Source organism: Lutra lutra, chromosome 14, assembly GCF_902655055.1.
Source record: "Lutra lutra chromosome 14, mLutLut1.2, whole genome shotgun sequence".
NCBI classification, from domain to species: Eukaryota; Metazoa; Chordata; class Mammalia; order Carnivora; family Mustelidae; genus Lutra; species Lutra lutra.
The window spans coordinates 66,966,020-66,979,673 of record NC_062291.1 but is presented as its reverse complement, the minus strand read 5'-3'; positions in this window follow the sequence as shown (position 1 = coordinate 66,979,673).

Genomic DNA, 13,654 nt, shown 5'->3' with positions numbered 1-13,654 from the left:
AGCTGAGTTACAATATTTGCACTAAATTCTGCAACCCACGAGAGAAAAAGTTCTGTGTGAGTGTGTGTGTGTGTGAGCAAAACACGGAACCCTTCAATCTGGCATTAGTTCTTAAATTCCAGGTGAGAGATCTGACTGGTCTTCGTTAGTCTATAACTTTAGAGATAGATAGAGCAAGGAAATGTTCTAATAATCTCTTTTAAAACTTTATACTACAAGTTCATTGGTTTTCACTTTCTTTCAGCTTCATTCTTTTTTTTTTTTTAAAGATTTTATTTATTTATTTATTTGACAGAGAGAAAGAGAGAATTAGTAAGCAGAGAGGCAGGCAGAGAGAGGAGGAAGCAGGCTCCCCACTGAGCAGAGAACCCGATGTGGGGCTCAATCCCAGGACCCTGAGATCATGACCTGAGCCGAAAGCAGAGGCTTTAACCCACTGAGCCACCCAGGTGCCCCGCTTTCAGCTTCATTCTTAATTTTAAGTACATCTTAATTCTCCCTTCCTAATTCTACCTCATTACCCCAGTGTGCCTATTTTAACCCCACAATTCTTTTTATAATACTATATAGATGATGCCTTTATTTTGTAATATGGAGAAAAAGCAATCTTTCCCTCATTAAACCAATTAAGAAGCCAAACTATTGTAATATCTCAAAGCACTTCTCCAGTGAAAGGAATCACCTGAGCAACATAAAGACACTGTATGAAAACTTGTGGATGATCTCAGAAGATAAAGTACATACAGAACCACTGTAGGACACGTTCAACACACGCTCCATAGACAGATGTTTAATGATTAAGTCTCACAGGACTTGGGAAAACTTGTCCCTCAGTAGAACTCTGTTCCCATTGTGACAAACCAAATGGATTTAAGTTCTTCATTAGAAGAAGACATCATTGAACAATGTACCCCTATTAGATTTAATGAGTTGAGGTAGGGGTGTCTGCTTTTTTTTTTTTTTTTTTTTTCCTCCTGGAGGAAAAATACATCGTGTCATTCCATTCTATGAAAAAATTTGAGCACACAATTTCAGGAACCAACAATATATCTGAAGACATAACTCATGATTTTTGACCTCAGTTGCTTCCTGAGACTTGAACCCAACAGTGTGGCCACTGATGGCGGGGGACATTTGAGGGACACAAAGTGCATATGTGCAGGCCATGACCAAATGGAACTTGTTGCAACCCTGGTGCCTGAGAGCATTCACAGCCATTTAAGTCAGCTAAAAGAGTAATCAAGTTTCAGTGAATAAAACTATTGCCTTGGAGAACAAGAAAGTGTTCTTTTTTCCTCTTATTATTATCACTATGATTATTATCATTATCATTATTCTATACTTTTTCTGAGATAGTGTTCAGTCTGGGTACAAGATTGCTACATTACACAGGGCAGCTTTCAAATCCAAACAGGTTCCACTGAAGACGTCAGGAAACCTGGAAAGTAACTCTACTGTCTCTCTAGTTTCTCTCTGGAAAGGAACATCAGAATCATTTATTTTCATAGTTTCCAAACCTTCTTTTGGCTGCTGACATTTTTTTTTATCTCTCTCTAAATCAACCTTGGACAGTTAATTCAACATAAATAATGCATAGAAGTCGAGTGCTCTGATAGATCTAAGTTTTCATCTTAGTTAAAAACATTCCTAAAAATGTGAAACTGAAAAGTCACTTAATTTCTCTGTGCCTCCCTTAAGTTTAATCTTTGAATGGGAAAAATAATACCTGTCTTACTTCAGAGTATTATAAAAATCAAACAGGTAATTTATGTGAAAATACTTTGAAAATATTATATGGATCTAAGATATTCGTAGGGCATGAAAACAAAAGCACAAAGTTAGCATGTTTTTAAAGTGATAAGTTGTGTTATAAACCAGAAGTGTTCTGAAATGGAGAAAATGAAATATTACTGGTAGTTTATGCAATGACCCTTTTCTGGACATCTGGATTGCCCAGGGATTACCATGTAGCATGTCCCGGTTTTTGGATAAGAGAACATGCTTTTCCCCATATAATGCAGAGGCAGGTGCTGTGTATTTGCCACCCCTCTTCTGGATTTTTTTTTCATCGTTCTATTATTTTCCAAGTTCTCCTTTCTTCTTCCTTGGTGTTAGGACCTATATTGCTTCTCAGAACGCATAGGGCACATTATTCCCATTTGCCCAGTGAGGCTGGGAATCACTTAAGACTTCATTAGCCGGGGCGCCTGGGTGGCTCAGTGGGTTAAGCCGCTGCCTTCGGCTCAGGTCATGATCTCAGGGTCCTGGGATCGAGTCCCGCATCGGGCTCTCTGCTCAGCAGGGAACCTGCTTCCCTCTCTCTCTCTGCCTGCCTCTTTGTCTACTTGTGATCTCTCTCTGTCAAATAAATAAATAAAAAAAATCTTAAAAAAAAAAAAAAAGACTTCATTAGCCATCTGTTTCCAGTAACCAGAACCTTGCTCTTGTGAATTCTGGCCAGTCTGAATGGGAGTCTGTCATTCTCCTCAGTGTCTTTTCTGCATACCCCATTCTCTTTAAATCTCACATAACTAAGTAATCACCTAAAATGATAAAATTCCACTGGGATCCATATCACTAGGGACTGACAAAGTCACTAATATAACATTGTAAATGTTTCTTCTCTCTTTCTAGTGCATTTTGAATAGAAAAACTAGTGCTCTATGTAGGAGGAAGGGGGTATCCTGATTATGTTCCGTGGACTATTGAAATAAGAACATAGGCTTATCTGGGCACAGTAGGCACATATAACCCAGGGAATATATAACTTCCTATGCTAGGACTTGTTAATCTGTTTTCAAACCTGGCCCTCCTTCTCGAAGGAACAGGAGGATAAAATACACAACCCCACAGCCTTCCTATAGATGTGATGAAACAAATTGCTTGCATCCCAGAGGCAGCGTGGGGGCCTCCTGATGTCCCACATATATGCACTGCCACAAAGTCAAGGGTCTCTGATATATCTGCAAACATTCTGCTGCTCAAACCAATAATCCAAATTATGCCAAGAGAGAGGTGGTGACAACTGCATTTCTATGTCTCTGTCCTGCCCCTGTAATTGTGATGGCTCGTGAAGATACTGGCCTTAAGTCTATCTTTGGAATCAGCAGAAAACAACCGTTTTCCATTCTGAAGCAGGCACAATGACTGATTGGAGTAGGTATAAAAATCACTTTCTGCTTTATGATGTGTGGATTAATGAAAGTATTAAACCATTCTAATGATAGATAAGGAAATTATTTCCACTGTAGCTGAAAGAAATAAAACTGCTCCATCTTAAATTAAAGAGGTCTAAAACTTTGCAAGCTCATCAAAAGTGCGTGGGCAACAAAGAGGTACAAGTTTATAACCCATTCTGGAGCACCTTAATTTCTTAACATCCATCATTTTTCTGCTTCATTACTGTTGATGTGCTTCTCAAAAGCTTCTGGGAAAACTAATTTTTGCAGAAAAGGATAATAAATATGGGTCAGGCTAATATCTTTTTTTTAATAGGGAACACTGGGATTTCCCCCATTTTATTAGCATGCTGCACTGTTAATTTTATTTCATTGACACTGTTGCCTTTGTAACAGCTGGGTCCTAAGCTTGAACGGCATGATTTACTACTCAAAGATTAAATCCAGACTTGGAAAATATCCAGGCCATATCATTCCTGAGAAGGTCACAGCCTGTGTGCATACCCGCTCAAATCCATGAGATTTGGTCGAGTTTTGCTTATAGAGTCAGCATGAGCTTGCAGAAAGTGGGAACATAAAGAGTGTTGTCAAGATATACATACCAATAATCTGTGTAACACTCTCAGAGGTTCATCTGATTTCAGAAACAGTTGCAGTTCTAGATTCAACACAGACTTTGACCGACTTTATTCAAATTCAACCTCAGAGCCCGGGCCACATACCTTTTTCTTAATGAAGCTTAATGAAGCCCGGGAAACTGATGGGAATTTATTTGGCATTCAGGCATGCACAATGTGGAAGTTCAGTCAATCAGTGACCATAGAGCTACCCCTTGACCCATGGTTTAAGGGCTTAGGAACACATGCTTTCCCCTTTCAGTCCCTGGGCAAGAAATTTAGAGAGCCATTTCAGAAGCTCCACAGAAGGTGCTTGGATTCAATCACCTCAGACAGTGGCCAAATCAATAACTTGTCCTTGTGTTGGCTTCACTTTATTCTCTCTGTCCCTCACATGTGTTCTATGAGATTACACTAAAAATAAACCACTTTCTTAGCAGCCTTTTTCTCATGCTAAGCTTTAGGAAGGAACCATACCAAAACAACATTTCTCTTAACTCTTCTTCTAAGGTGTTAATTATAAGTCACTTCTGGTGATATTCTCTCTTCCATTACCCACCACTAATGAATCATGAAACTCCTGCACTCGGCCAAGAAATGGCCTCACAAACCTTTCAAGTATAATGTCCAGTTAGACTTATCACTTATTTTAATTTGGCACATATCACCCTTCCTGGTCTTGAGTCCCTTGCCTCTGTTCCAGAAGGAATCCAGAGTAAGCATGGGCCTCTGCCTCTCTTTCTGGAACCAGCTGCTTTTCATAGCTGCATGAAGGACTAAGGCCTCCATCACTCAAATCTAGTCTTTTCATCCTTTCATGTGTTTGGATGCAGTTACCGTGCAGTCTGCTAAGATATTCCTCAGAGAAATTCTCTTTCTTGCACAACCAATGGTGTGTAGGTTTCAATTTTCTATCTTACAAAGTATCAATCACTATTGGATTTTCAGAACCATTGATAACAATTGAAACTTCAAAGGTCAACTCTGAAAATAACTTGTTTCTGCCATTTGAAAATATTGCTCAAGAACATTCGTTCCCTAGTCTAGAATAAGGTCCACCTTTGCACTTACATTCTCCCGAAGAACCTGCATCTTTGAGTTTCTGACTTCAATACCTGATCACTTTTCTCTAACTTACTAACTTAACATCCCATTTTTCAGTCTCTTTTTCACCAAATTAAACCTCAGAGATGCTAAACCATGTTTTCATTTCTTAACTCCAGTTAATTTTATTTCATCCCTGGGAACCTGGAATAGTGTCCTTTAACTCAAGAATACAAAAATTGTTTCCAGAAGTAAGAATGAGAATACTATGATGGTATGGAAGTTTTGATACCTGTTTTCTCCCCAGTTATTTCATAGCATTGAGAAGGTGAGATGTAGCTCTGGCTAATTACTATGTCCTTCCCACCATCCTTGCACATTAAAGATTTACTGTAAGTAATTGTTGAAAGAAATTATTAATGGGTAAATCAATACTGGCTGTAGGAAAGCCACTAATCATGAAAGATGTGAAAATCCCAACAAAGTGAAATGAAGAGTTTTAGGCAAGGAGAAGAGAGTGGCTCCTTTACCTCTGAACATGTAGGCAATTGTAAACTCCTGAAATACACCCTAGGAATTCCTTTTATAAAGACCCTAGAGGGAAAGGCATTTGTCCCAGTGCTCAGTACATGGATGGGTAGGTATGCTCTAAGGTATATGCCACTTTTATGCAAACTCACCACTTCTTAGATCATATTTTATTCTAGTTATTGCTGGACAACCAGTTGCATGCAGGTGTAAGCTGACAGCACTTCTTACTATGGTTCTAGACTTAGTTAGATTTAATAGTTAATTTAGCCAATATGTTACTTTGTGTTCCTAAGCAATTTTGGGTTATATTTCTGTTACTCTTGAGTGACCTGAGCCCACCATGATAGGTACTTATCAGACCATGGTTGCTGAAATTGCCTATTCTAGTTAAACCTGGGCATGGAAATAGCAATGCATGTTCAAATACATTATTTGGATGTCACAGTCTTCCATTCTTCCATGTCCCCATGATGAAGTAGCACCCTAACTTTTGGTAATCAGGGTCAGTTACAGTGTCTATATGAAAACTTCTTTCTTTGCTCACTAAGGAGGTAAAAGTGACCAAATCCAGCTACAGATTTCAAGATTAGTGGAACTCATATTATATTGCCTGGTTAGGATGAACAACCATCCAATTTGTCTAGGAGGAAGGAGGATCCTAGGAGACAAGTCTTTCAGTTTTAAAATATGGATAGTCCTAGGCAAAGTGGGATAAGTTGGTCACCTTATCTTTGGTCAAGGACTTTCTAATTAGGAAGAAGTATCTCTATGTCTATAGGAACATGATCCACAAATATTGCAAGTGGTTTACTATGAGGGCTGGGAAGAAGGTCCATTCCTGTATTTACCCAGACCCATATATTCTACCCATTGGAAACACAATACCATATGATGGCTGTTGGTTTAAGTTTTAAAATGTTGCCCAACATTCACCAATTGTCAATTCAACCTGGTGCCTCAGCTGCTCTTTCAAGAGGGAACCATTACTATAGTTTATTACACTAAGCCTGGTCTTGGGAAGAGATAAACGGTTTGTCATAGATTAAGAGCCTTTTTGTGGGTTGGAATTAATGTGAACATTAGTGGATCTGAGCCACCCAAGGGATGGATTATTGTCAGGTACTTCCTGTGCCCTGCTTAGGAGGACACCTGCAGGAAACTACTCAGCCATTTCTAATACCTATGTCTGGAGGTAGAAGGAAGTTAGAACTCCAAGGGACAGTCTGTGACCTATGGAGACAGAAGCCAATTCTCTTTTCCCTATCCTTGCATATAAAATATCGAGGCTCATTCTATATGGGTTTCCACAAAATCCCTTATGGGATCCAGCCTCATTTCCTCCATTGCCCTAGTGGCAATAAGTTTAAAAACATACAGTTGGATTTGCCTTCCCACTTTTCCTCTTTCACCCGCCCCCCCCCCCCATTGCCTGATATTATTTACCAGAATAAACTAGCTGCACATGAACCTTGTTTCAGGCTATATGTATGGATAATATGGGTGAAGTTAGGGGATAACCTAACCTAAAACCAATATTTTGATACTTTGTGTAAGTTAGAACTCTTGCTTGCAAGTAACAGAAATCTAACCCAAACTGGTTAAAATGCACAATTTGATTCACTGGCCAAATTAACTGTTAAATCTAGGAAAATCTGGATCCAGAGGCTCAAAGAAATTTATTAGCATCTTTCCATTCTGCTTTCTTCTTGTGATAGCTTCATTTTAAAGCATGTTCCCAGGCACAGTGATCCCAGGTAGCTACAGACATAGAGCAAATAGTTTTAAGTTCAACAGAAAAAGATGTTTTCTTTCCTGACAATTCCAACAAAAGGCTTGGAATTGGCCCTAATATCATTGTCCTAGATCAATGGGTTGTATCTACACCCACCCACCACAAAAATTGTTGCCTGGCATGATGTGATGCTCTGACTGACACTCTTGAGCTTCATTTTAAGCCCTGGAATGGAGAGCAGAGGGGACACCACATCCCTAACTCAACAGATGCTCTCAGAGTAGAAAAGGGTAGTTCACCAAGGAAAATGAGGAAGCAATGACCACTAAAAGGAAAAGGGTCCCTATACACTGCGACCCTCTCAATCTTACTTCTAGTCCATTAGCCCCTTTTCAAAACAAAAACAGCTTGGGGGGCTTGTGTTCTTCTCTGTCCTAACCTCTGCTCTTTTTTTTTTTTTAAAGATTTTATTTATTTATTTGACAGAGAGAGATCACAAGTAGACGGAGAGGCAGGCAGAGAGAAAGAGGGAAGCAGGCTCCCTGCTGAGCAGAGAGCCCGATGCGGGACTCGATCCCAGGACCCTGAGATCATGACCTGAGCCGAAGGCAGTGGCTTAACCCACTGAGCCACCCAGGCGCCCCTAACCTCTGCTCTTAAACAAAACACACAGCCTTCCCCCTAGGACCCCCACTTCTTTTCCTCTGCTCTTCCTGGTATCTGTGCATCCCTTTACAAACCCTCCATTAGTTTTTTACATTTGCCTCTGTACCCAGGTGTGCTGAACAGCTTCTCTAAGTTCTGCTGGCACATCTTCCGTGCTCTCTATGAGATTCTGCCTTTGTTCACGGGACCATCATTCAGGGAAAGTCACTCACTTCATCACTACCCTTTAACACCATTTGTCTGTGTATGAGAGAGCATGTAAGTGGCAAGGGAGGCCTACTGAGGTCATCAGAGCTTCACCAACGCATTTTGTCAAGTACTGGGAGTCTCCATAACAAACAGAGGAACAGGCTGAGGCATTTTGACTGCTCAATTCATCATGGAAGAAACAGGACCTGTGAGGTGGGATGATGGAAGAAATGCCAAGGGGATAGGGAAAAGGTACTGCTTAAAATGCCCACCAGAGCTGCTGTTGTTGTTGTTGCTGCTGCTGCTTCTGTTTCTTCTTCTTCTTCTTCTTTTTAATGTTTACTGCACAAGGTTCAGGCTTGAAAATCAATCCATTTGCTAATGCAACAATTCTATCTTGAATTTCAAGGAAAGGTGCACTCTGTTCTCTGCTACTTGTCAGCTGTGCAGTGGGAAAAACTCAACTATCCCTAATTGGATCAGGTACTTATCTAGTAACTCATGTCAAAAAGATTGGAGGATATTGCCTCAATGGTACTATTAAAGTTGTCCATGGTCAGTGCCCAGTGCAGTTTACAGTGAAGGATTCAGTTCCTAGGTGTCCTAGTTAAATTTGGTCCCTGTTCCTGGCTGCAACTAAATTCTTACTTAGGCATTTCATAAAGAGACGTTTCTTTGTCACAATGTGAAAGAAGGGGGAAGGCATATTTAGGTCAGTGCATATGGACCTACACTACTTTTAAGGGAAATCAACATGTATGATTTATTCATGATAAGTTCAGGAATGTCATTTTCAAAGTAAAGAACGCCTAGCAATTAGAGCATGATTCATGCATGGGCAGGTGGACAAGGTGTTCTGGTATACTTGCCAGAACCCCCATCCCTTTTTATAGCTACAGAAAGATATACTCCTGAAGTCTTAAAAGAGTTCGTCTTGGTTTCCTCTCTAGCTCAAGGTAGGGCACTCAATAAATGGCTCTATCAGAAGGATTATGCCACCATTTTTCAGAGTTCCAATTTCTATAAATCTAGGGACATTTATTCTTCCCAAACTAGATTTTGTATCCACTGACATCAGATTTAAATAGCACACACTGTATCCCTACCATGACCGAACATTTCTCTTGACTTTGCATTGCCTATAGGTTATATCTGAATTTTTGGCATGTCATGTTAAAGATTTCAGAATTTTGTCCCAATCAGACAATCCAACCATATAATCACAGTCTGGCCATTTCCTGAATATACTATGTTCATTGGTGCCATTACACATGTTTTTAATTCTCTCTGAAATGGCCGTCTGTGACTGGTGATATCCTATATCCTAGGTTAGCTTTCTCAGAAATCTTTCCAAACCCTTGAGCAGATGATAGCTTTCCCCTCCTCTGTGCCTCTCAAGAAAATGAATATATTTTCAATGTATTATTATTATTAGTAGTAGTAGTAGTAGTAGTATTTCTTACTTGGTTAGGATTGTCCTGGGTGAGACAATTTTGCTTTGCTTCAAATGAGCCCATTTCTCTAGTAAGCCAGCTCAGGCTTATCTCATGTCAGATTCAGTCAGAGTCAGAATAGTATAAGAAAATTTCTCTTGAGCCCCAAGCTCAAAACTGGCCTACTATCATCTCTCTTGCCTCCTCCTGATCAAGTGACAGGGTTTTTAATGGGACTGAAAAGTGTGGCAATAAATCCCACTATTAATGGTAGGACTAGAAAGGTATGGGAATATGCATGTCATTTTGCAAAATGTTGTAGGTTGGAACATTGGGGTCATTTTGGTACTCAGTCAATCACAGTGACCCTCCTTGCAGGTCTGAAATTGTATATGGTATATATATGTGTATACTATTTTTCAGACTCCTCTGAAAACCAAGACTTACTTCTCTATAATTGGGGAAGATGGATTTTTTAAAAGGCACATTCTGAAATTTTCCCATAACCAATGGTGTAGAAAACACTTAGTAATCCATGAAATACATTTCATCAGTCACATATTAAGTTGGCTTATATTTCAAAAAATGAATGTATTCCCTGAGCTCACAGCAAGTAAGTATGTGCCACCAAGTATTCAGCACTGCACAGTGCAGAGAGCATGCTAGCTGGCTTTTTGCCTCTACACTTCTGCCTTTTCCCTGTGGTTTTGTCTATACTGACTCCATCTGTGTTGTCACAGGTTCAACCTTATTGGAAGAATCTCTTAGAGGGTTTGGGGAAAGGTAGAAGCTCATAGAAATTTTTCAAGGTGATATAATTCACAGAACTGAGACTCTACAGTCATGCACGCCAGTAACTATGTTATTGATACTCAAATTCGACTCCTATAAATAAAGATGTTAGACTGTGCTTTTTCTAGTTTTAACACTGTTTGTTCCTTGGATTTAGTACCTTTAGGCAATTTGTCATGAAACTTTTTTGACGGATATCGGAGGACTTTATAATGTTCCTAAAAAATTTTGTGGTGTGTCATATTGTAGGTACAAAATCTGGAATCATTATCACCATTATTGCAATGTTTTACTGAGTGCTTTTGATGTATCAGACATACATTATTTCATTTACTCTCCTCAGAAAATTCAGGAAGAGATGTACAATTATTCTAATTTTAGAACTGACATTCAAGCAAAACAAACAAAAACAACCCTGAATTTTGCAGGGACCTTTCTCCTTAAGAAGCTACTGGCTATGACATTGATTTCTGCGCTAGAAATTTTATATATCTTATATTGCATACACACACACACACACACACACACACACACATCTAAATATACACATGTAAATATACATGTATAATGTGTTCATGTATATATAATCTGTATAATTTTTGCTAGGTTAAACCCTATGGATTTTACAGGATTCTCAATTTTTCATATAAGAATAAGCTTAGTAATCCATAAATATAATTTATGGACAGAGTGATCCATAAATTAAAAACCAAAACTCACAGGGACCAACACGCTGATGTTCTCAACTTTCAAACAAACAGTGGAACAAGGTCCATGAACCTTTTTCCCCTGCAGCAAGCCTTTGAAAATGGAAATTAGTCATACTAACTTTTAAGATGCATTTCTTTGCAAAATGTTGCAGCTGGTCATTTCCTTATGGGCACCACAGAAGGATGAGGAGAACAAATCGTTCCACAGACAACTGCATAGGAATCTAAATTAGTCTCCAAAGACTGGAACCAGAAGGAGGACTGCGGGAAGAATTTGCATTTATTGCTTGCCTATGTTTATTTAATGTACTTCCAAATATTTCCTAAAACCTTAATGCATATATTCAAAAATCAAATAAAATGTGAAGACTTTCACTCATTTTGAGGAATGGAATTTGGAAATGATGTATTTATGGTGGCAGTCATCCTATATGTTATCACCATGAAAAACGTGGTAAAAGCTGCAGAACCTGTGTATTAGAATCAGGCAGTAAATGCATATACTGAGTGCCCAACGTATGCCACATCAGGGCTTGAAAGCCTTGTTCTTGAGTAATTTGTCATACAAAATTGGATACGTGTGTGTAAGATTTTTAGTTGTGTATCTACTAAATGGTAAGTGCTTTAGAGACATTATCTCACACAAGCATACCGGGTTAGTATTATTATCCTCCTTTGATGGATCACTAAATAATGGATTCAAAATGTATGGTCTTTGTCTACTCAGTGTATATAGCCTGCAGTGTGTTGGGTGTGGTGGGTGATATAGACAAAAATGTATATAATAACATTGGGAAACTCAGCATGACATGAAGGGCCCATAAACACAAATATGCTATTTTAAGCACAAACTTGGGTGTTCCAGGCTGTTAAGTAGGGACGTTTTTTTAAGGCAGGTCTCGTGAAAACAGGACAAGGCAAGAGCTTTTCCTGCATGGACAACAGTACAAGCAAAGATATTCAGGTGGAGAAACACAGTAACAACCTCATGAGTTTAGTGATGTGTGTTAGGTGGCATAGATCAGTATTAGGAAGGAGGGACTAGACTCAAGAGAAGGAGGGTTTATTGGGAAAGAATTCTCCAGAAAATGACGTGTCCTGGACTATTCCGCTTTGGCAACTTTTCTTCCTCTCCCCATGATTCTGCTATGGCTGTTAATCAAGGGGTATTCCACATTTCTTCCTGGGAAAGAAGGTTTGCCCCAGGCCAGCCATTAACAGCTCCTTTGAAGACTGAGGTGGATGGATGGACCACCTCCATGCTCCTGAGTGTTGAGAAGTACTTAAGAATGCAGCTGCTGGAGGTCAAGGTGTTCCCACCACAGGACAAAATCTCCTTCAGAGAATCCAAGCAGAAGCCACAGAGCCAAGAATGAGAGACAGAATTCCGAGGGTGTCTTTGAACCACTGGATACAGTCCTTCCCACAAATATCACTACACTTTCCATTGTTGTTGTTTTTCTTGCAAGAAGGAAAATTTGGAAACTTTAACTACAATTGAGCAAAAGACTGTGGGATCTCTAAACAAAAGATAAATCAGGAGATGTTTACAAAACATCTATAATGAGAGTTGTTCCACTGTGTCCTATTAGAAATATTAAAGTGTATTAGGAGCTGGGAAGAGGTGCATTTTCCAATAACCAAATGTCATCTATTTAACTTGCACGGTTGGTTTATTATTTCTTTTACAGGAGTAATTTCACATACTGCTGCTTCTGAGAGAGCTGCCGCCCCCCCTTCCCTCATCCGTCCCTTGTCTTCATTTCCTTCAGTCACTCAGCCAGTCTGTGTGAGGGTTGCTTTTTTCCCCTTCACTTCCTCAGCATTTTCCATCTCAGAAAGAGAGTTTTCTAACCCTGAACTCGGACAAGTGATAGGCAGCCAAGAAAATTATCTTCTTAAGGCGATTGAATCATTTTTATATGTCCATGACTGACATTTTCTATCCCTCGCCCTACACATATGAATATGCCTGCCTTTACATCTTAAAGGAAAGTAAACTTTGTTTACTACCTTGGGCTTCTCATCATCATAACTGCCCTGCTAAAAGTTGATGCCATTGGTGGGATAGCGGTAAATTCGAGTTTATAATAAGAATGATCCTTCATTATTCCCAACAGAATGATCCAACATTATTCCCAACAGATCCCAACAGCTCTGTGTAGGCAGTGATTAAATAAGCATCTTAGGACTCATGAAAACATACAGAAGTTTCCTAGTAACAGATCTTGACTGAAGCCAGGCTAGGACTGAGCTTAGAATAACGATGTAGACTTTCTGACAAGGAGCTCTTTCAGGAATCAGGTAGGGAGGGGACGGGGTGAAGTATGTTGAGGGCCCAGTTGATAACCAGCTGTGACGTATCCTTAGAAATGTAGAGAGGTCTAGTGAGAGTTATCACAACTATTAAAGAAGGGTGAGTGCATCTCTGAGAAAAGCTTCAGATTCATCACGAGCATTTCTTGGGTTGGATACATTATTCAGTCACTAACTTTAATAAATATTGGTTTAAGCAAGGGGAAATGAGCTGGCCATGTACCTATAAGAAGCTGGGTGAGGCTGAAGTAAACTTTTGAACCCAGTAGAAGGATGGGCTTTAGAATGGACAACAAACAGTAGTAACTGAAAGGACAGGAAAGACAGGAAGAAAGATCCTAATACATGTATCCATTATTCAGTGACCTGCAGGACAGGTGTCATCAGGCAGAAAAGAACATCAGCAATATGGAAGGAATAAAAATTAAAAACTGAGCTATAAGGT